This window comes from Centrocercus urophasianus, unplaced genomic scaffold, assembly GCF_019232065.1.
Source record: "Centrocercus urophasianus isolate 14NV4802_14NV808 unplaced genomic scaffold, USGS_Curo_1.0 seq_13, whole genome shotgun sequence".
Lineage (NCBI taxonomy): Eukaryota > Metazoa > Chordata > Aves > Galliformes > Phasianidae > Centrocercus > Centrocercus urophasianus.
This window is the reverse complement of record NW_024884475.1, coordinates 25766693-25789417: the sequence shown is the minus strand read 5'-3', so window position 1 is coordinate 25789417 and position 22725 is coordinate 25766693. Positions and strand designations below refer to the sequence as shown.

Below are 22725 nucleotides of genomic sequence, written 5' to 3'. Positions count from 1 at the left end.
AGAAATTAGAAACAAAAAGGGTGAAATCAGACTGACCTTTGGCAAGTCACAACTCCTCTATTAGATGCAGTCTGTAATGTATAAATACTATCTTATCTCTTGTTATTCCAAATAAAAAGAAAGCCACATGTTCATGATAGAGTATGACTTTTCAAATGCCACCAAGTTGATTTTTCCTAAAACCATACTGCAGAGCCACTTATGCAAAAAGATGTGTGCATGTGCAAGATGTCTGGGGTAGAACTTGAATATTACTCTAAAGAGTTTGCGTTCCAGTGTTTGTACTTGTGGCACAGCTTGGTAACTCCTGTTTTGGAGATTTCCTTTCTTCTTATGTTACTGATATAGTTGCAAAACAAGAATCAAATCTAAGGAGAATCCTAAGCCATGTACTTATGAATTTGGTGATTGCATGTGTGTTTTGAGAGAGTCGAGAAAAAGTGTCAGTTTAGCAGTCCATCACCTGTGGTCCTCTTTCCACTTGATTCATTGTGCTTATCCCTTAAGATAAAGGATAATTCTTACAGATTTTTGCTGAGGACATAAACCAAACATTGAGAATATGCAGTGGTTATGGCAGAGAAGAATTTGATTAAGTTTCATTTAATAGACTTTCAGACATTATGTAACTTCTTACCCACACTGTCACACTAACATCCAGAGCTATTACACCTACACTAAATGGATGTGAATAGCTAGACCTTTAAAAGTTCAAGCAATGAGTAAATTGTGTCAAGCATTTATGACTTGCTAAAGTGTATGTTGGTGGTTATAAACAGAGCGTACTCGTCAGTGCTTTCTGCTAGGCATTTCAATGACTCTTGAGAACATGAAAAGTGTTGGTGACTTAACTGAGCCGTGGGAATTCAGAATTATTGATTGGATTTTGGAGAGATAAAATAGGATTGTACATATGGAATGCATAACAAATAAAAGGCTTTATTCATTGTTTCTTGAAACATAATTAATTTTTTTAGTAGATGAAAATTATTGCCAGTACATAGTATAGAGTGGATATGTATAAATGATAAATCATCTGTTGATTTTTGCCTTTGTTTTCATTTGCAAAATAGTCATGACCAAATAATGATTTTCTGAAACATAATTATTTCTAGAAGGTTTTTAACAGAGATGTCCTCCAGGTTTCTTGGTCTCATAACTTGTGAATAAGTAATTTGTTTCCAACAAGAAACAAGTGATTAACTATTGTGCTGGCCTTCCTATGAAAGCATGTGGCTGTTCCAGTGCTCTAGCCCTCACTCACTCTGAGTGAGGGGACTTCTCTGGGGAATATTATTCCCAGATAGTTTTGTTCAGCATTATTTTATATCTGTCTGTCCAGTATGGTTTAACTACAACCCATTCTCATGAAAGGAAGCTCTGTAAGCCAACTTCTGCTCCTGCACCTCTGCCAGCCTTGACAGCACCTGACAGGACTGATTTTCAATACTGATTTTTTTTTTCCCTTTCTCTAATGAAAGTTTGTGTGAAACCCTGTTGCATTGAAGGAAGTGGGAATTTTGCCAGGACTTCATCCTATCTGCTTTCTGAGACTCCCCATGAAAATGTGCTATGTCACATGACATTCTTAGCAGAGTGTTGGGTCGGGTATATCCTGCAGAAAGACATCTCTTGTAAACAAGATTTAGCAATCTTGGAGGGAATTTCCTGCTGTTGGTCAGATTGTTTTGAACACCATTGACCTTGCTGCAGACTGCTATTCTAAGAGCAACTATTCATCTGTGTCCTAGGATCAGTTGCTTTGATGACAGTAACTGCTGGGGGGTGGATAAGGAAATCTAGAGACACTCGTTCCAGTTGTGAGGCCTGCTGATAACCAGCCCAGACTGTGCTCTGGCTAGTCTATACCAATTTAAACACCATTTGGAAGGAAATAGCTTCGCTGAGGAAGGAAGAAAATGAATGCGGAAAACAAACCAAAAGAATTCCAAGTTTAGAATTAACCTAGACCACATCATGATACCATCACACTACCAATGTCGCACAACAAAACACATCAAGCACCTCTCAGCTTACTCTAAAAATATATTTCTAAAATGCACGGGCATTTGCAACATTCTCAGACTCCCTTCATTAAGCAGTCCTTATTAAGCAGATGAATCTGCACCATTTGTTTCTACTTTGCAAAGAATGTCACATTCCTCAACAAGAAAAAAAAAATTCCATACCTCTGGGATTGTAAATGACTGTTTCATGGACAGTTTTTTCCAAACACAAGGAAGAGATCTAGGCACAAACACCAAAGCATGGGGAGCAAAACTGATTTAATTAGTTAGCTTCTTATTTTCTAAGAAAAAAACACTTCTGCATTTTAAATCTTTCCTGTATAAAAACATGATATTTTTATAAAAATTGTGCTTTAGTAGATTTAAACAATTTCTGAAAGTAACATTTTCCTGGGTCTTTGTGAATGGCCAGTCTTCACCCTTCCCAATACGTTTGTAATGTAACGTAGTTTTCATGTATCAAAGAATTCATAGTCTTCAGAGCCTGCAGCCATGCCTAATCAGATAATGGAAATTCAAGATAAAGCAGTGAAAATAAAAGAAAATTTCTTCTTGATCATACTGCATGAAGAGCATCTTCTTAGAAGGTTTGATTTCTTCAGACAATCTCAACATTTTATGGGAGTTCTTTCCATTTTCTGTCCATTGTACTATATAATAAAGAACAGGCTATGACTACAGAAAGAACAAACGTAGTCTGAAATATTCTGAAATGGTCAAAAAAATTTTAAAAATTACAGATTTTGCATGAGTATCAACCTTTTAACTACAGTAAATATTCAATATCTTTATTTGTTACAGAAACTACAAGTGCCTGACATAATTTTCAATATTTTGGATTCTTATGAAAAGAACAACTCAAAAAAAGGTCTTTTCAAAGTGATTTATCAAACGCTTTGGAAAGGTTTTTAAAGGACAGAATGAATGCTCAAGGTGAACTGACATGAAAACAGCCTATGCCATTGTGCCCTTAGTATTTCAGCTAAGAGTCAAACATACTCCAGTTTTGGTTAGAAAAGTGAGAACCAGGTTTAAATCTATATCATAGATGTCCCAGATAGTAAACAGTCAGGAAAAAGCTAGTCTGAAGAACTCCTTTTCGATGTGGTAGAGATCTTTACCTTGGGACAGCAGAATATCCAGTGATGAACATGAGTAAGCTTTCCACAGCAGCACACCATCTGCTAAAGGAGAGTGCATAATTACTGTCTAAACAAGTTACTGGAATGTAGGCTTGATACAGAAATCACTGGATAAGGTTTTGGTCTGTATTTCATAAAAGGTCTGACTACAGAGGCTAATTAGTCCCTTTATAATTCCTGATTCTTGATTTCTTTTTTTTTTTTTTTTTTTTTTTTTTCAAAGAAAGCTGCATTCTCCTTCTGTAGATAGAACAGGTGCCTCGTGGTGGTTTTCTAGAGACTATTGCTTGGAAAATCTGAATGTTTTCCAGAGTTTTTAATATATTTCTCTGAAAACAAGCTGATCCTAATCATAACATATACTGATCATGTGTTTAGCTGTCATACCATTGTTTTCTGTAGTGTAGGCTGAGGTTTGCTTAATGTGAAATAAATGCCAGCACACTCCTCTGCTGTAACTATATGAATCATAAAATGGAATCACAGAATCATAGAAACAACAAGGTTGGAAAAGACCTTCAAGATCATCTAGTCCAACCGTCCACATAGCACCACTATCTTCCACTAAACCATGTCCTTCAGTACAACATCTGAATGTTCCTTGAACACCCCCAGAGCTGATGACTCCATTACCTCTCTGGACAGCCCATTCCAGTACCTGACCACTCTCTGGGAGAAGTATTTCCTAATATCTAAACTTAATCTCCCCTGGTGCAACTTGAAGCCATTTCCTCTAGTCCTATTGCTAGTTACATGGGAGAAAAGGTCAACCCCACTCACCACAACCTCTCTTTAGGTAGTTGTAAAGAACAATAATGTCACCACTGATCTTCCTCTTCTCCAGACTAAACAATCCCAGCTCTTTTAGCCACTCCTCGTGAGGAGGAGATCCTCTTTCCACCACACTCTTGTTTTGACCAGATCTCACCCTACCTACACCATCATAGGACATACAAAATATAATTTTATTTTTCACAATGCTTTATGAGAAGAATTAATGGCCTTACCTGTGCTTTAGGGGAATTTCTTTATGTCAGGTTGCTGAACATTTAAGCTGTTTTGAAACATCTTCTGTTTGTATTCTTCATGCGTGGGACTGAAAAAACAGAAGACACTCACTGCAGTTTATTCTGTGACATTTCTGCCCTGATACAGAGCTCCCTATTAGGCTTACAGTGTAATCAGCTATCACCTTCCCTCATGTTTCTGCATTTCATCACTCAACTTCCTTTTGGTCTTGCTGACACTCTCCGGCACACCTTCCTTGCAGTCACTTGAATGTCAGTTAGCAGCTGCATTCTCTCACACACCCAGCCTCACTGATCAGCTTGAGAAGTACTAGTAGACACCACTGTCTGTCCTTTTTTCTATTATTACTTCAAGCCTTTCTGCATATTTGGAAGACATTTAATAACATAATCAATTGGAAGTTGATCAGAAAACTCATACCTACCTACAGTGTTCATACTGAATTGCTCATAAATTAAATAGCCTATTTAAAGAATGCAGGATGCCTTTCCTGTATCATTGCTATGGGGAGAAAAAAGTGAAGAATATTGAAACTTCAAAAAATCTGTACAATGGTACTGAGAGATGTTTCTGATTTTGGAGGTGCCTAGAAATGGCCAGTGCACAGCTGCAAATCTGAACATTTACTATATTTGATAATTTTTGTACAAATAGAAGAAATAAGAGGTTGTAAGTTTCAGCGTAATATTACATCTCACACATCTTTAGGCTGTTCAATCAGTTAACTTACAAAGCTGGTACTCTCAGTGCCCCTTACCCAGTGGAGAGGCGGAGACACTCCTCCAAAGGCTCATCTGTTTTCCCTTTATGAGGTTTGCCCCCTAGAATGTGGAGATGTCTCTCTTCATTTGCATCCAACATCTCTGAGTTACCAAATGCCTGTTCTCAAACCCACCCACTCTTCCTGTTGCAACTATGGCTGTCTTATTTATCTGTTTTCCTCAGTGATGTGCAATTTCTGGTCTCAAGAACTCTTTTCTTAATATATATTTTTATCTTTACTATCATGCTACTACTAATTCTCTGTTGAGTTGTACCTCATAATTCCAGGAAGAATTAGAACACTTCACACCAAACGTTACTAAAAATTCTATCAGATTGTCAAATGTGTGCTCAAAAATAATCCAGCAAATGCAGCTGTGCATTTTCCCCCATTTATTACTCCTGCTACTCTTGTTTTGTTTCACGTAACCAGATTTTGACTTTTCCTTTAAAATATTTCCTTTAGTAAGTACCAACTACTTCAGCCCACTGGTCAGAATACTCAGTCTTGCCTAATGTTTCCTCAGACTTCCCTTCCTAACAGCCTGCCTGGGTATTTGTATACTCCTCTCTTCAGCACAGATTAGAAATTGTTATTTCTGCTGAATGAACTTTGATGATAAGGCCAGATCTGGCAGCTGAAAATGGCACACCAGTTCACCTATGTTGTTGTGTAGGTAAGTCACTATCCTCCTGACCTGCAGCCAAGGCATTTCCTGGTCCCTTCTGCGGGTGAGAGAAGATACTAGTAGAAGCAGCTGGTATGAAATCAGGCTGCTTAATCTTGAAAGATGTTGACTGAAACAAAGAGGCTTATATTTATGTATTTTAAGACAGAGGCTTTCACATTATCAACAGATACTTATTTTGTTAGACCTACAATAAATACTGTAATGATGGTGGGCATTCCTGTAAGATACAGTATTCTATGCTTTATTTGAGTATGGCTCTTTTGAGAAACCTATTAGATTACAAAATTACAGGTTTTTGAGGGAATGGCACAATTTAATGACTACTTTTGTATGAGGACATAAAATGAACTAGAAAAGAATAGATATGCAGATTAATTAAAAATATTAATCAAGCATGTTTAAGCAAAAGGGGAGCACAACGACAATCTCTTGAATTACATCCTACTATTTTCTAATGCCACTGTCATACGGAGATAGCTTTTGTAACAAAAGGAGTGGAGATGTTAGATAAGGAGAGGAGAGAAAGAAGAATCTTACATCTCTATGTCCATCAAGAAACTTTTCATGACAGAAAGAGGAAAAATGTGTTTCTAAAACAGCATAAAATCTAAGTGTGGAGGGGTTAAGTAGATCGCTTTACCAGTGAACAGATATGCAGAAGTTGTTAAAGATCTTAGCTGATAAACATAATCCAGGGCAGTTTTACTGTTGCAAATTCACATGCTTTCTTGGCTAATATTAGCTGGAGGAGCAGGAAAGTGAAGAAATGGCCTATAACTCACCCCAAAGTCGACGTGTTGTGCTTCTTTAGAATCATTGACTTGGAAGATTAGTAAGAGTGGTAAATCAAGTCTGCATCCTTCCCATCCCTGCCTTTGTGCTGCTGCAGTGTTTGTGCTGCCAAGTGCTGAGCTGGAGCAGGAAAATGAGTTCACTGAAAAATGGTGCAGGTTTTTGGAGACAGAGTTGATTTGGTTTTTTGTTTATTTGTTTGTTAGCAGATTAGTTTTCAGCCCTGGTGATTCCTGATCCAAGTCATTGTGTGGCCTTGTGAACTTCTGTGGAAGAACAAAGGCAGGAATGGGAGTACATAGGTGGGGATGGAAAGCAGAGGAAGGAGGCAACATTTTGGTCCCAGATCTCATTTATATCAGCTTTAAATGGCCAAGAAACTACATCCGTCTCTACACAGGTAGGAAAAAAATGCTCAGGACATGAACACCACTGAGATGTTAAAGCATCTGGTCAGAAGTACAAAGGAAATATCTCCTCCCTTCCCTGGCTTACTGCTGCCAGTGGGTCAGGATCAGTATTTGTTATAACGAGGGAGCTCCATGTCATTTTCTGTTCTCCATGCCATTTTCTTCATTCTAATTGTTGTCTGTGTAAATACATTGCTTAGCACCTCTGTTATGCAAAGTAAAGTTTACACTGCAAGCTGATCCACAATTACTCTGCCTCACAGTTAAAATATTTGAAGTATATGTTGGTAGTTCTATTGCAAAGCTCTTCACAATGGATTTTGTAGTGTAATATAAGACCTTCTGTCAGGCAGCTATAAGCCCGGTCAGATGAACCGAGGATTTTTTTTATATGGTCTATGCTTAAAAATGTTCTTTCTTAAATAAGCAAAACAAATAACTCCTTTCCCTTTGAGACTCCTCATAAGCCATTTTAAAGATAATTTGCCAGGCAAAAAGGATGATGTAATTAGATACAAAACAAAGTACTAATAATTACAATCCCCACCTCCCAAAAGTAGCCATTAATCAGTTGTCTAGCACGCAAGCATTCTGTGCTTATATTAGAGAAACTATTGCCAAAGATGTTCTTCCAAGGCACACCAAGCAGCAGAGGGAACTTTTGATTCAGTAAACACACACAAACAAATGTACTTGATATGCCAAGACAGGAGGCAGAAGTATTTGGGACATGGTGGCAGTGCCATGAAACAATAGCATAGATTGTATTGCTGGCACTGCTGGCATACCACTGGCCAGCACTTCAAAAGTGTCCAAATGACCAAAGAAATGGATGCAAACAGACAACGGTTTGAAATGTCCATAGAGGACTTTGAAGTTATTATTAACAATGCATCCCATAGCCTGAGGCATACAAAAAGTATGTCTGCACACTAAACTGCTGAACGGAACAGGATTTGTTTATCAGCCTCTCCATCAGGCCACAGAGACTGCCTCTGAAATGATTTATTCTTCTCTGCTCCTGCAGCTCAGCGTGCCACAGGCATGTTCTGAGGGACAGACTCAGCTAGCAGAGGGTCAGTTCACCAACGCAATAGCAAGTCCTGTCTGAGCTGTCTTCCACACTAGTGAGAAAAGAACCCAGAAACAAACTCCTGAGTTGGTGTTCCCCTCCTTGCAGCACTGGTTTGAGGTTTGGTGTCCAAATACTGCTTCCCTCTAAGCACTGCCTTTCTGGCTGTAGTAGAGAAGCCAGAAGAGATCATCTGCACCGATCATCTGAGCAGCGCAGGGTTTCCACTAATTATTGTAACACCAGTGCAAACCATTTCCCTTCTGCAGGCTTCTGGTTTCCTGACTGACTTTCACAGTTTTACTGCTGGCATGCAAGCCCAAATCATGCCTCCATCATTTGTCCGTATGGTCTGTCTGTCTCTTCCTGGTGGTGGGACAAAAGGCTTTCTGGGGCATGAATGGCTGCTTTGTTTCCCTGCTCTGAAGAGGTCTGACCAGAATTCTGTCCAGGTTTGTAGCCCTCAAAACCATAGTTGACTGTTTTTGAAGTTTTGTCCCACATCTTCGGTTCTCTGTGAAAAAATGACTTCAGCTTTGTGGCTAGGAAGAGTCAAGCATGAAATAAGAAAATGACCATAAAGATGATGATTGAGGATCTCATTCAAAGGGAACATATCCCACTTTAAAGCTCAGTGAATAAAGCAATGAATATAAAAAACAGGATTTATTCCAGAAACTGCAGTATGAAATACTAGTTAATGGCAATCTCTGCTTTCATATGCATCTTGAATATGTATTGGCCTGTTGCACTATGGAAAGACATTCTATTAATTATCTTGGATATTTTTGGCTAAAAGATACGACCAAGCCACAGAGTTGCACTGCAGACTTCTGGAAAATGAGAGTTAGCTTCATTTAGTTTGCAGAGTTTGTCTTTTTATTCTTAAAGGCTTATTTAGTTAGATAAAAACTAAACCATGATTTTTGTTAGCAAAGTCTAACTCCACTTATTTCTCATCTATTTGTACACGTTTCCAAGAGAAGTGAATAGGAAATGTTTCAGCTTTTATTTTTGATTCCAATAAGAAATGTTTATTGATTACATAAACAATTTGCCTGTTTTCATCTGTGCTGCTACACTGAGTTCTGAAATACGTGAAAAGATTAGCCAAAATAAAATGTCAGCATTTGGTTTCATTCACTGGATACTAGAAAACATTTAGGATTTAAATTGATTTCACATGGGAATGTCAGCTGTGTGCTCTGGCTAGGAATGAAGCTCTGACTCAGAGGGGTAAAAAAGATATGATAATCAAAATTTCTCAAATTCGTTTCTTGTAAGTATGGGAGTGACACTGTGGTGGAAATTGTCCTGTATCAATGCAGTATTTTGTTTTACCCCCAGATAACTGCTAAAAAGTAGCACATGCTATTGTGAAATCTTTCTCCCCACACTGTTCTTCTCATGCCTGACCTAAAATCATCCCACAACGATTTTTTCAGAGTTTCCCACAACCTTGAAGACTTTGAAGACTATAATTTTTAACCATCAAAGCAAATCAGCAAGGGAATGGCTTTTGAATGAAGCAAAGTAAGAGTCTGGGGAGAAATATATACTTTACACTAAAACAGAATATCTTTATTCACTTTGAATTAGGAAATATTTTTTCTTCTGGTGTAGACTTTTTTAACAATGCTAGTAAGCCTTCTTTTTAGTCATCAGTCCTAAGGAGAAAGCAGAACAGGAGACAGCAGTGATGTTACTCCAGAGTAGCCAAGCAGTTATGGTATTAATCCAAGATAATTCAGACAAGCGTACTGTTTCTTGCACTGTACCGCATATATAAAGCAGCTCAGGACACATTGCTCACAACTCTCTGTCACCTCTGTTCCAGTTGCACTTCACTGGACTCACAACCTATTGGATAGCACACAGATGGGTGATGGCACTTCACAGCTCACAGGCTTTTACATGTTTAATGCAAGCTTAGTCTTCGTATGGGAAATCTCTAGTGGGAAAACTCTAGCTCAATCAGTGTTAATCCTGAAAGGCATGGGTTCAAACCCCTGCAGGTGGCAGAGAGGAAGGTATGAATAAGCAAGCTGATACACGGTCAGGCCACATCCATTGTAAGTGCAGATGGTTGCAGATGAGTATAGCTGAGTTGCAGTTTCTTAATGCACCTCAGCAAAATATGGATTAAATATCTCTCCTGAAATGTGGAGGACTAAAACTCAGCTCCTTTTTTTTTTTTTTTTTTTTTTTTTTAAACTCTGTAACTTCAGGGGGTCTGTGACTTTTGTTTGCAGGGAGTCTGCATAGCAGCTGTAACTTCTGTGCTGTAACTTCACTATTTTATGTTAAGGCTGGTTATTTTTCTTTCAAAATGGATATTGAGCAAGTAGCAATCTCTAGGTTTGTTCTGTGTCTCATGAACAGACAAACCTAAAATAAAGCTCCACCTAGAGCTTGGTCATTTACTTACTGGCTTATTCCCCAGTTTCCAATCTGTTGCTCCCACACTTAGCTCCTTATAAAGCCTCTGTTCCTTTGAGTGGCATTACTTTCATTGTTGGCTTAAGTGTGGCTCTAACTTCACTAAATGACTAACTGGCACAGGGATTCTTCACATGAATGTGCTGTGTGGATCCTCTCAAAGGGTATCCAAGTCAGGGCAAACCCTCAAGGGCCAAGTCACAAAAAGATGTTGTTGTCCTTCCTTCCCCACCCTTTTCCTTTTTTTTTTGCCAGTTCTAAGCATCCATAAAATATCTGCTACACACTTCTGTGATGCAGAGGGAATAATTATCAGCCCTGGGCCAAGTCACGTACAGAAGCAATAGAGGAGTATTTTCACTGAGCAGGAATGTTATTTATCTCTATGCTACTTACGTTTAACTGTGTTTAAAAAGAAAAAAAAAAAAACCTCTTCACCAAAACAAACCTCCAAACACAGATGTTCACTAAATATCCAAACATGAACAAAAGATATTCAGAGAAATTTGAGGGAAAATACTAAGAATCTAAATCCCCAAATCCTTATGAAGATTTTATTCAGTCACAACTCTCTCTTAATTAACTGAGGTTAAGTAATGAGTAAAGCTTTCAGAATTTAACTATTTACATAACTGCATTTTTCTAAAAATCAAACTTTATAAATTCTTGTACTTCTCTATAGAATTATACCAGAAAAGACACAAAATATAAACCATCTCCTAAAAGCAGTGATATTAAAGCCAAGATCTTTTCACAAACTTGAAGTTCGCAGCCACAAGGCATAAATGTGCCAGATTGCAGTACGTGAGTCACTTGCTTTGTCAGATCATCCAGTCTATTAGTGGACTTGTATCTTTTATCCTGAGGAGGGAGGAGATCAAGTATTTTGACTGCTTTCAGCTTTTTGTGTTTTGTGGGCAAATGTGTTATAATGAAAACCTGAAATACAGAATGAATTAGATTTCAATCATGGCTGCGAATTAATATCTGTGCTGTCAGATTCCATTCTAAGAGTTTGGCACGCACATTGCAACATCTACCTACTGCCAGAACAGGCACTAATTGGCTGAAAAGGCATGAATCAGTAAACTGAATTACTGCCAAACTCATCAAAAAGATGGTATTTGCAGGGCATTTTGAACAAACATGCATAGCTATTGTCTCTGCTTTTCCTCTCCTGTCAACAAATACAGAAATTCAGATACCAAAGCTCTCTAGAAATTTCACAATCAGTAAAAAAAAAAAATTAAAAAAGGACAACGTGGTTTTAATTATTGTTCTCTTCATGCATCACCCTAGAACATCATCTGATCTTTCAAAAAGTTCCTTATCATTATGAATTAAAATGCTGACATTCTGTGAATCAATAATAGCATTTCTTACACGTGTGATAATGGGAACATAGTGATATGCTCTGGCAAGTGTATTCTATAAATCTGGTACAAGATAATCAAATAATGACTAGACTAAAATTCTCTGTAGTCAAGTTTCATAGGTAATTTTATCATTGATGCTAATACTAATTTTGCAGTTGAGTGTTGGGGGCGCACTGTATTAACCACTTTAGCAATGTAAAAAAGTTGAAGTTATGGAATAATCTATATGCTGTGATTAGGAACAATGTACACTGTGCAAAAACAAAGACCTGTTTAGTTAAACATATTATTGTAGCAGGTTTTGTATTTTATGTTTTATTTGTGTGAACTAGATCCTTATTGCCTATCATGCACAGGACAGCTGTTTAGATCAATAATTTTTAGGCTGCATTCTTCAGATGTGCAGGGCTTTTTGTTTTTAACTGCAGCATTTCTGTGTTTTGGCTTTCCAATGTGCAACATATGATCTTTGTTAAAACCCTGCTGTGGAATGCTGACATACATACAGGATTATTTTCCCTGCCAGGAGTTCATATAGATTTATATGAACTTTTATAAAATGCAGACTCAACTTTTATTTTCCATTCAGAAAGAGACATAGCTGTCATGTTGGTGACAAATAGCTTTTAATTTTAAACTTTTGGATAAAAGGAATAGACATCTCTCCTGACCACACTGTGGCAGGATATAACTACATCCTACGAGTTGAGAACCACATACACTATCAGTTACCTACTGAATGTAACGTTTTGCCAACTGCTACAGGATAGAACTATTCCTAAATTAAGCTTAACCAAAAAAAAAAAAAAAAAAAAAAAAGCCATGGAATCTGCTTTCTCCTACAGTTAGGATTGGTACAATAGGAAAGAAGAAAAAAAAATTCTGCAAAGACTGGAAATAAGTTGTAAGTCTTCTTGCCAGGGGCTAGTACCAAACACTTTCTTCTGAAGTCCAGGCTTGAATAGTGTCAGTGGAAACAGTTCTCTGGATAAAGGGATGGAATCACTTTTTCAAGCCATGTATTGACTGCAGGGCCAGACAACAATCCTTGCAGAGAGCAGTCTTTGTGGCAGCTTATACCCTGCCCAAATGAACTGACACAATTTCTCTGGTAATCTCCTCAAATATTACCCTTGCTGTAGAGTTTGCACCTGTGGAGTACAATATTTCCTTCTTCTTTCTTCTTTTTAAACCCCTGCTTGCTCACTTTGCTTAGACAATGCAGTGGCAAGCCAACTACAGCACAGCACTAGGGCATGGAAGCACACATGGAAAACATGTGTGAGCCATCTGTGGGGCGTTCGACTCCCCGACATCTGCTAACCACATTCCTGGGTTGTATGGCCAGATCATTTCCTGAGGTCCACCAGTCAGCTGTGCTGCCTTTCCTTGCAGAAAGAAGGGACAGCAAATGCTGCTGGTCGTTTTGGAGCTGGGAGGCAGCAGGAGATATTTATTCCCTTCACATCACATCAGAGGGAAACACTGTCTTTGGTAGTTGGTGTTGTTTTCTATTTTGTCGTCTGAAATCCACTTTGATGTGGTGGCAATGACCATACCAGGAGAGTCTCTGGTTGGGTGGTTCTTGGGGGCCCCCAGGAAGAGAGGACAGCTGGCCATCAGCCTTGCAACTTTTAATGGAAGAAGCCTTTGTTGGGATCTTTTCTCCCCACCACATCTTTCTATATTTTTAAGATGAAAACCTACTTACCTGCCCACCCTCACCTCTATTATTTCTTTTGCTGGTGAAGAAAATCAAAGATTTTCTGACTCAGAAAGTCAATCATTATAAATAATTCTTTTTTTTTTTTTTAATGATGTTGGCATTCTGTCAGCTCACAGCAGCTGAGATGTGAATCTCAAGATAAATTGAGATAATGAATGAGATGTGAAACTCAAGATAAATTCAAATGTTTACACAGTCGTTTCCAAGGCTGAGATTTTAAAATACAAAATTATGAATTCTGAATATGTTAAAAATCAAGTGGGAGGGAGTTAGTCCTCTGTTGTCTAGAAAAGATTTATCTGTAGAAGTCGTAAATACTATTTTTCTTGTGTGACGTTATAGATTCTTCCTTCCTGATGAATAAATACAGTGATGTTAAGGAAAATGAAATTTAATTCCACTGTCACCATATCTACCTTAGGGGAACCATTCAAGCACAAGACTGAAAAGAGAAAAGTTATCTTCAGTCTTTGAATAGATGAACTTTGCCTTCATTACAGTGTTGTGTTCCCAATCATAGTTAAAAAGTTGAATTTCCATAACATAATGCAAATCATCATAGTAGCTAAAATATCTCAGAATGAAAGTACATTAAGCAAATGATCTACCAGATGTCAAGTAAAATGTCCCACTTTTCACTGAGGCTGATAAATGAGCTAATATCTGAATTATTTCATGTGGTAAACAGTATAGAATCCACAAAGCATAACTAATAGCGCTTTGAAGTCTTCTTAATTTTCTGAAATGCCATTTAGAGCAGTTATTTTACTTGCAAAATATTGTATCAATAATGGAATAGGACCTTTGAATCATTACACCTTTTTTGTAATAAAATATTTTATTGCTTCTGAGAACTGAGCTGAGTACCTGCAATGAGAGGAAAGTATTTCTCTGAACTTACTGGGTAAAAAGTCAAAGGAAAGGAGTTTGAGCTCTACCCTATCTAAACTTATCTGCAAAATATACTCAGATGTAATTTGAAAGACAGAGACAAATAGTGTATTTAACCTTAAGAGCTGCTTGGGTTTTCCCTAATCTTGACCTGCCACATAGCTGAAAGTGGAAACCTTTGAAATGTTTTTACAAAAATATTTACTTTTTATTAAAATTAGGAATGAAGAAGATTAACAAGGCTTTTCCTCTCCCTTTCTTTTTAACCTTGCAAACAGTTTAGTCATGAACCTCTGCAGGTCAGCATGTTCTGTTGTATTTATCTGATAGTGACAGAACAAACTTCAAATATCTCAAGGGCTCAGCTTAATCTCATGATCATAGAGCAGCCTTTTTTTCTAAAGATATCTAATTAATAGACCACTCATTCAGCAATGAGCTTTGCATCATATTAGTTTCCGTGGCAGTTTTTTTCGTGACAATTACACATTTAAAAAAAAAAAAAAAAAGAGGGGAAATGTACACAATGAGCAAACATCCTGGAGTCATTTGCTGCTTAAAGTCTAAATGTAAGGTATGTTGTCCCTCTGCTTCTCTTGCTGATTTATTGACTGGACTTGTGAGCTCTTTATTTTGAATTGAGCTATGGGGAAAAGTACAGAACACCCAATCTAGCAGTCTCAACCGTACAGATCTCTCTTTGGTCCCAGTCTTGTTGGTCATTACATTCATTGTAGATTTGATATCAAAGTCCAGGAATGACCAGTAGAATGAAATCCTCCAAAATTGTGATTATCTTGATAAAGAATGAGTTAGTATCCAGGCATTATGCAACTGGATGAAAGATTAAGGGCAAGGGTTTTAGAGTTAGTACAAATTAGTGATTACAAATTAGTAAGACTGATTCTTACTTGAGAATTCTTTACATAGAATGTAGTGATTCTTTGTGGTGAGTACTTTTCTAACAAGTCAGCACCTATATAATACACTTAACTACTTGCAAAATTTAAAAGCCCTAGAATTAATAAAGAAAAAAACAGAGAGAGGGAGGAAAACTAACTTTTCTTTAAAGGAAACAAAATCTATCAGAGGCAGAATAAAATAAAAATTTCTCATTAGTCGTGGTTCATCTTAGTATACAATAAACTCAACACAAATTAGTGACAAATTGAATATTTTTGGAGTTTTCATTTCTTTTTCAGAGCCCTACTATCATTTTCATAAGCCTCTCAGCTGCAGCATAAACTTTTCTGCACACATTAGGCCTAGTTTACGAGTACAATGTCCTGTTTCTAATCATCCATAACATCCTATAAACCTCACTCAGTTAGCATTAGCTGCTGATGATAGCGCATAATGTATGATGACATCTCTGTGCTTCTCATACACGTAAGAGTCATGTTGTCTTCTGGAAGTAACAAGAAGCGGCTGACTCAGAAATGGTGAAGGCAAGGGAGGTTTGATACCTGGGAAAATCTTTGATGCTGTGGAGGAAAATTTGAAATTTCTAAACAGCCTCACTACACTTATTTTATTTAACAGCATTTTCTGTTTTAATTCCTACTGATACATAATGATATAATTATTTGTGAAACAAAGAAAACTCTGTGAGGCTTACTTTCCCTCTGAAAAACATTGATTCTCTGCTCAGTGAAGAACATGCTTGTGATTCACTTGGAAGCACTATTAATTTGGCCCGGATTTCTCCTAGGAATTTCTCCTATTTCTCCTTAACCTGAAGATTCCCTGCACCAGTAGTCTGAGAAGGAATGCATTTTCTGATGCTATTTTGCTAGTGTTCATTTTGTTGATGCGGCTGTTAAATTACAGAGGACAACTTACACTGCAAATCAGCAGTGGAAATGCTTGTTTTAAGCTTGTTAACTCATTCCCACAGTCTTGACAAAAGCCCAAACCAGCTGCTAATCAGTATTAAATAAAGAAAAGATGAGTGGTTGAGATTTGTGTTCAGTTTATTTGTTAGCTTATGATGTGGCTTGAAAGTCTGCGATGAAATTTTGAAAGGTTTTGTCCCAATTACATGGATTTTAATGCTAGATATATTCCTTTCAAATAATAATAGCAATCATGAAATGTTCTCACGCTTATTTTACATGCTACTTATACAAAATATAATATATGAAACCAGTTAATCTGGCTGCAAAAATGAGTAGGAATTTTGTGGTATGTCATTGCAGCAAAAGCACCATTAAGATTTAGTCAACCTGTTATTTGGACAGAAGGTTGTGATTGCAAATGGAAATACTAGGCATATAATTTTTTAATCCAATTCTCTAAAGGAATGAAGCTAATGACTTAATATTGTCCCTTAATTTATTCATCTGTGTCCTTTCCTCCCAGCTTTAACAGAACTTGATTATGGGGCAGACATTTCTGAAATACTAAAGGAGACTCTTTTATCCTTACAAAAAAAAAAAAAAAAGAAAAAAAGAAGAAAACAGTTTTATAGAGTAGTCTCCAACAAGTATCCACAAATGAAAAATCTATAGCATGAGTTGAGCAGCAGCCTTGGCTTCACCACTGGCCAAAATGGGTGCTGTCTATTCCCTGGGTGGTTAGGAGCAAACTGAGGTAAATGGAAGTAGAGAGGAAGCAGATGTTCAGTGGATTTGTGTTAGTTGACATGAAATACATAGTTCTCTAAAGATGCCTATTGCCACAGCTCGCAACTAGTTTGCTCTAGTTGCATTTGTATATCAAGGACAGGTCTTTATATGCAGGTACATTAGTGTTGGTATCGAGCTTGAGGATTGGTTAAACAAAAGAACAAAATGCTTTCAAAGTTGAGGTTGCAGAAACTGGTGCTCCTTTATATCCCATCCTTTCCTTTTCTCCCTCTTTATTGTATACATGCATGCAATTTCTTTACTGATGTCTCCCTACAGGATTAGAAGGGCTAAATGAGGAATTTGGCTAAGTACTCTAGGCTGAGTTAGGAATTCTGGACCTCTTCCTTGGCCAGTCTGGGAGCAACACTGCCAAAGATTTTTTCCACTGTCAGGTTCACATGATATCTCTGAATTATCTGTTTGCATTCACCATGCACATTCATTCAGGTATCCGGTCAGGTTTAAGGCCAGCACTTGGATGAAAGGCTTCCAGAGCATACATGAACTATTCTACAAGGAGTATGTGGGTTTAGTGCATAATGAACCAAAGACAAGACAAGATCTTAGGGAAGTTTTAAGTAAGATATGAAGAAAATCTTGACTCAGTGATTAGGAGGCATACAACTATATTTTAACTTGTAGGATATTAAGCTCACAACTTACATTCATTTTGTACGTCCATTGTTTTCTATATTTAAGAAGACAGTGTTTGACTTTTATTTTCAGACTTCTCTCTATATTAGCCTTCTACTCTTTGTTGTGGCATCTATTGAAAATTATAGTCTATTTTGTCAGGTTATTTACAAACATTAAGAAATGTTTCCTGTTCCAAAGAGCTTATGCCGGGCAAGACAATGAAAAAGAGAAATGATGCAATGCCATGACTCTCTCAAAGTTACACATTATTACTGGGGTGAGATAGAAAGGGAAGCCAACATCACAGTACTGTGGACATTGCTGTCATTTAGTCTCTCTTTTTTTCAATTCATCCTCCTACTCAGTTTTTCTCCCTTCCTCATTTTCTCTCAATCTTTTGCTGTGTCCAAAAACAGTAATAAAGGAATTATTGGCTTCCCTCTGAATCCAACTTCTCTTCTGGGAATTTTCATTCTCCCTTTGGTACTTCATGATTACATAGTTTGAAATGCCTGAGCTTGCTACTTTAAAGCTTACTTAAGAATGCCCACATGAGTCACAGTTACTACAGTGACTTCAATTTAAACATATCTATGCTGGCATGTAAGATATTTAAATATTGTTCTAGATAAAACCATCCCTATAGTACCAGGGAATCCATATTCCTCAATGATATATTGAATTCAAGCCTAACTGATAGTATGCTAGAGGACTTCCACAGTGCAGTTTTCTGGGGGTATTTTGTATGATGACATATCAGATATGTAATAGTCTTAGAGAATTAGAAATCTTTATCAGCTTGTTTAAAATGTTTCATAGGAAATAGCATGGCCAATACTGCCTTTGAATAAACCCCATAGAAGCTGTGGGAAGTTTCTCTGGAAATCTAAAGCAAAGTTAGACTTCTATTTTTAAAGAGCTGCACCCTATTATTTTGGATAAGTAAGTGATCCTTTTCTGTACCTGTGATATCAGTTTGCTCTATTTTTAAATTATTTATGTTTTGTAGCGTTAAATAGTAGATGGCATTCATGAAGAGAGTTGCACTAAGAGAGTTGTGGTCAATGGCTCAATGTCCAAGTAGAGACCAGTGATAAGTAGCATTCCTCAGGGATTGGTGCTAGGACCAATGTTATATAACCTCTTTGTAGGTGACATGGAGAGTGGAATTGAGTGCATCCTCAGCAAGTTTGCAGATGACATCAAGCTGAGTGGTGCAGCTGACATGCTAGAGGGAAGGGATGCTATCCAGAGGGACCTAAACAGGCTAGAGAGGTGGGCCCATGCCAATCTCATGAAATTCAAGAAGACTAAATGCAAGGTCCTGCATCTGGGTCAGGGCAATCCCAAAGATAAATATAGGTTGGGTGGAGAACGGTTTGAAAGCAGCCCCGTGGACAAGAATTTGGGATTGTTGACTGATGAAAATCTCAACATGAGCCAGCAATTTGCACTTGCAGCCCAGAAGACCAATCATATCCTGGATTGCATCAAGAGAAGCGTGGCTAGCAGGTCGAGGAAAGTGATTCTGCTTCTCTACTCTGCTGTCACGAGACAACACCTATGTCTAGTTCTGGGTTTCCCTGCACAGGAAGGACACTGAGCTGTTGGAGTAGGTCCAGAGGAGGGCCACAAAGAGGATCAGAGGTCTAGACTACCTATCCAGAGGGGACAAGCTGAAAGAGTTGGGGATTTTCAGCCTAGAGAAGAGAAGGCTCCGGGAGGACGTTACAGTGGCCTTTCAGTACCTGAAGGGGACCTACAGGAAAGGAGGGATTTCTTATGAGGACATCTCGTGACAGGATGAGGGACAATGTCTTTGAACAGGAAGAGGGTAGATTTAGATAGAATTTCATTTTGGGAAGAAATTCTTTACTGTGAGGATGGTGAGACATTGGAACAGGTTACCCAGAGAGGTTGTAGATGCACCCTCTTTTGATGCATTCAAGGCCAGACTGGCTGGAGCTTTCAGCAACCTAGTCTAGAAGGAGCTGTCCCTGCCTATAGCAGGGGCGCTAGAACTAGATGATCTTAAAGGTCCCTTCCAACTCAAACCATTCTACGACTCTATGAAAATCTCCAAATTCTCTATTGGCTTTGCAATGTGGAGAACTCCATCAGCATATTGGTCTAGTTCCTGTTGTGACCAAATAAGTGGGAGGACACACAGCAGGAAGATATGCAGATTCCTTGAGCAGTTTCCTTCAGGCACTGGGCAAAGCTTATTTGGCTCTCTTTGAATGAGGAGAAAGTTGGAAAATCTTGGAAAAAGTATGCCAATAAACTAAAGTTTATTTTGGTTGGCTGTGAAAGCCCATGGAGCTCACCAATTCCAAACCAGCCTGCAAGTGAAATATCTGCTGGTAAAAACTAGATCATAGCTCTGCAGTGGGCTGTGATGATTTGCACATGTATGATGCTCCCCATTCCTAGATACTGCAACAAAGATTTCAGATGAGTTTATATTAACTGTATGCTAATTTTGCTAGTGTTACTGCACCATCCTACTTCTGTAGAGATTGGCAGCAATTTTATTTTTAAGTCAGAAAACCTACACAATGTTGTGGTCATTTTGATTCCTTGTTGTAGAGTAAAAGTAAGTTCCTCAATTAAAACTCTCTTTTTGCTTTGTGTCTATTAAGAAATCATTCCAAAAAATCCCACAAGCTTAGCCCATCAAGCCATTATTCACGTGAGTTCCTTCCTTACCTTTATTGAATTAGTCATGTGAACTCATTCACAGAATATGGCTATAATTAAAGAAATAAAGTTAAGAAAATACTGATAATTTAAAAAAACTATAATTAGAAGTATGTTTCTTGCCTCTCAAAGTAGAAGAGTTTATTTGTATTTTAAAAGTAACATTCATTATATTTTTCACAAGAAAGATTAAAGTTTTAGTTAAATCAGTAAGAGTTTTACTTACTTTCTGAACATCTTTTGGGAAAAGAAAAAGGTTTAGGTCATGAAAATTCCTCTAATATCTTGCATTAAAAGTGTTAAAACCTGAATTAAAGAACATAATTCAGATCAAGTTCTAGCACACAAGCCAAAGATGACATCGCTAGCTGCTGGCTGCACCAGATTCTCAGAAGCAGGTGTGTTGATTCAGTCTCTGAGAAGCATGAGGAGAAATGTTGGCCTCACTCCAGCCCTGTAACACAGGGTGAAACAGCTCCATGGCTGTCCTGGGACTGAGCACTGCTGTCAGGCAGAGCAATCTGCACAGGAAAGCAAAGTGTTGCTTTCACATCACAATCAAGGGAGAGCTGTCTGAAAGCAAGTGGATAATTCATAACCATATGTTTGTATCCCACATTTAGTCGTGTCTAATGCAGCTTTTGTGGGGGGAAGGTTTTTGAGATTGCAAAAGCAGGAACAGTGATTTTTCCTGAGAAAGTCATTGGATGCTTGGCTTGTAACCCCTAACTCATGGAAAAGACATGTCTTTCCCCGTACATTTTGAACACTTTTGCAACTTTTATCCCAGAGTTGCTTGCTTTAGTATATAACATCATGGCGTTTGTAATCTTCCTAGTTGCTTCTTGGTCACCATTTTTTTTCTCCTAAATGATTTACATTATTGGACATTTAGAGGAGTATATTAGGATGCAACATTAATGATTTTACTTTATGATGTATTTCTAAGTAAGTAAATACATACTTTTTATCAATCTGAGGACGTATTGATCCAACTGCAGAGAGTTTGGAGAAAATATATGTGCATCTCTTTCTTCCCTCCCCTTCACCTTTTCTTTAAATCTCCCATCAAAGTTTGGAGGAACCTAAGGGTTTTGCAGAAATATCTCAAAAAGTGTCCAAGCTCTTGACAGCCAGGAAAGGAAGACACCTTTATGGAAAGCTCTTTCCCTACTTCCATATGACTAAATGCAATGGCTATTACTGTCTCTCTCTTAATTTCTGTAAAAAGTAACAGTTCCATCTAACAGAAGTGCTAGTGTTTGGGTTATCCAGTGTCACAGCAATTAAAACCACAGAGGTTAAATGTACACTTCCAGTTCACACAGAAATCATGTGGAAACCACAGAGCTGCTCTCCAGGCTAGTTGAAATTTGTGGAATTATTTCTGCCACTTGGAAAACAAAATCAGAAACTAATGAAAGACACAACACAGTACTGTTCACAGTTCTCTATAGGTAGCAAATGCATTTATTTGTGCAGCAAATAAAACTGTGGCAGAATAAAATTGGGACATAAAACAGCAGATCTCTTATGTTTACAGACCTTAGTAGCTGACATTTTTGTTGCTAGCATCAAAATTGTTAAAGGGAGGCTGGCTCTGCTCAAAAGCCAATATGGAGCACCTCAGTAGAAGCCAGTAGAGTGATGGCAGCCTACATTTGCTCCAAATAGCATAACCTATTTCTGGCAGCCCATAATAATGACTGGTTAGGACTGGGTTTTCTGGGGAGGTTTACATACCCTCCCCATACCTGCTGGGAGGAAATGGCTTTGTGTGGAAATGGCTTTTTGTAGGCATTTGCTCTTCACAGACCTCTAATCTTGATTATAAAAAATCAAAGCATCTGCAAATGTGCCACTGTAATCTCTAGTCATTCATTTTGAGAGCTTTGAATTTCATAATGGAAACTGTACTTTGAAATATAATTTTAACTGCTGAATACCTGTGGTTATTTTTTTCAAGGCATCTATTTGTTTAAGAAATGCTTTCCTACAGAGTTTTCTATTTTTTGTAAAGGTACTTTTTTTTTTTTTTTTAATTTTTTAAGTATTTATTTAACAGGCTGATTCTATGCTGGGCTAACCTTAAGCGCTGGTCCAGGCTCTCCTCTCTTTTGCTCTCTTTTGCTTCAACAACTCATTTTCTAAACTTCACAGGGATATTTGAAATAGGAAATCAAGATATGAAGGAAGATGCTTGGTGTGGTTACTTCATGGCAACACACATTCCAGCTCACAGCTAATTACAGGCAACGCTGACATCTGAGAGCTGGGAATGAACTGGGATGTTAAATCTGCTTATCTGTAGTAAAATCTTTTCCATAAAGTATTATTTTACTTATCAGAGCCAAGGGCAATCTGCAACATCAATGTTAGTAGAATTTTAATGTTATGTTAA

The 22725-nt window shown here is 37.7% G+C and overlaps 1 protein-coding gene and 1 long non-coding RNA gene across 4 annotated transcripts in view; one reads left to right on the top strand and one right to left on the bottom strand.

The window, feature by feature from the left end:
- DLC1 (DLC1 Rho GTPase activating protein) overlaps positions 1 to 22725 on the top strand; it is a 214852-nt gene that overhangs the window by 137910 nt on the left and 54217 nt on the right. The gene's annotated exons all lie outside the window — the stretch shown is intronic.
- LOC122156966 lies at positions 2281 to 6548 on the bottom strand. 2 transcript variants are annotated; one of them, XR_006167728.1, is made up of 4 exons: positions 6435 to 6548; positions 4177 to 4265; positions 3149 to 3211; positions 2281 to 2523 (listed from the first exon to the last, which is right to left on the bottom strand). It is a non-coding gene; the product is annotated as an uncharacterized LOC122156966 (long non-coding RNA). The 2 variants fall into 2 exon arrangements; XR_006167729.1 differs by lacking the exon at positions 2281 to 2523 and having other exon boundaries at positions 2763 to 3208.